The sequence below is a fragment of the Pinus tabuliformis genome, chromosome 7 (genome assembly GCF_031772625.1).
Source record: "Pinus tabuliformis cultivar Carrire ecotype Pingquan chromosome 7, CPIR1, whole genome shotgun sequence".
NCBI classification, from domain to species: domain Eukaryota; kingdom Viridiplantae; phylum Streptophyta; class Pinopsida; order Pinales; family Pinaceae; genus Pinus; species Pinus tabuliformis.
Genome location: NC_142293.1, coordinates 1260008447 through 1260009915, shown reverse-complemented (window position 1 = coordinate 1260009915; position 1469 = coordinate 1260008447). Strand labels below are relative to the sequence as shown.

General features: G+C 40.1%; 1 pseudogene; it reads right to left on the bottom strand.

Annotated features, from left to right (window-relative positions):
* Positions 1-563: 563 nt before the first annotated feature.
* Positions 564-1001, bottom strand: LOC149251979 (uncharacterized; annotated as a pseudogene).
* Between the last annotated feature and the right edge of the window lie 468 nt (positions 1002-1469).

The following is a 1469-nucleotide window of genomic DNA, read 5'->3' as shown; positions in this document are numbered from 1 at the left end:
TTAGACTAGAGCATAAATAACACAACGGATTTATACTCAAAGACTTGGACGGCAATAGCGAGTCTTTGACGGCAATAGCGAGAATAATTCACAGAAATAGACGAATGGAGAAACAACAAGATTACTTAATCAAAAACAACGGAATAGATAAAACAATTACTGGAGAACAGAAATCACTTTGCATTACATAATAGGCTTCGGCATTGGTTTTCCTTGACCAGAGAAATTACAAATTTATAGAGGCAGAAAAGGGATCTAAAATCCTATGTGTGATTCAGATGGAAATCTGGAATGATATAGAAACCATGTAGGAGGATTTAAAATCCTGCATGTGATTCTAGAAACTAATAGTGATGTAGAAAGATCTAGAATCCTCGAGATCTAAAAGATCTGATCTAGAATCCTCCGTGAATTTGACTTCACACTTAACAGTTTGCAGCGAATTTAAACCTAATGACATGCTATCAAATTCATGTTCAAACGAACCAAACCAAATTGCAGAAAGCAAAGTACTCTGTCATTGCAGAGTGATTTAACGATTAATTTTCGGAATGATTTAACGATTAATTTTCATTCGGAATGTTGAAAAGCTCACGCATCTGTTCAGCGGTTTTCCCTTTCAACATATCGGCAATAGTTTGACACGTCAAGTCCAAAAGATTTGTGACCACCAGGTAGTGGGCAGCCTTTGTAACTTCAAACAGTATGGCGCGATCTTCTACAAGAGCTTTCACGAACTCCTCATCCCACGTTTTGACGGCATCAAGCGATACAGTGGGGGCATCAAGAACATGGTATCTGCAATATTGAATAACGCGACGCAGAATCTTGGCAGAAACGAGAGGCAGAGGAATGGTAATGTTGGTGCCCAAGTCCCCCATCATTCTCTTTATGATGCCTGAAGTCGATGCCACCTCTGTTTCCACCTCAAATATTTTGCCATCGCAGCTCTGCAATTTCACAGTATCATTGTTATTATTATTGCATACTTCCTCGGCCATCGGCGTGGTTGATTGATCCATGATCTGAGCAAGTGGACAGATAGGCACGATGAAGTGAAAAAGATTGGATTGCTCTGAGATTGCGATGAAGTGAAAAAGATTGGATGATAGTAGCGAGATTTTGTTACAATATTTATATAGAGAGAGGAATTCATATGAATGGAAAAAGTAACGATCACGGCTGGTACTCTTCCATATTTGCGGCCGACACAGGTGGCTGCCATGTAACGGCGGTTATTTAGGACCCTTGGGTTACTATGAGATCAATCGGTTAGGACCGCAGCTAATTTTTGGTTGCTGCGGTGGTTTGTTCCCATAGTTCCGAGGGAGGGTAATCTTCTTAACCGGATTCAAATTGGTCCTATGATTTTGACTCCTTGACATATGGGTAAAAGGTGCATATTCTCTTAGTGGGTAATCTTCTCAACCGGATTCAAATTGGTACTATGATTTTGACTCCGTGACATA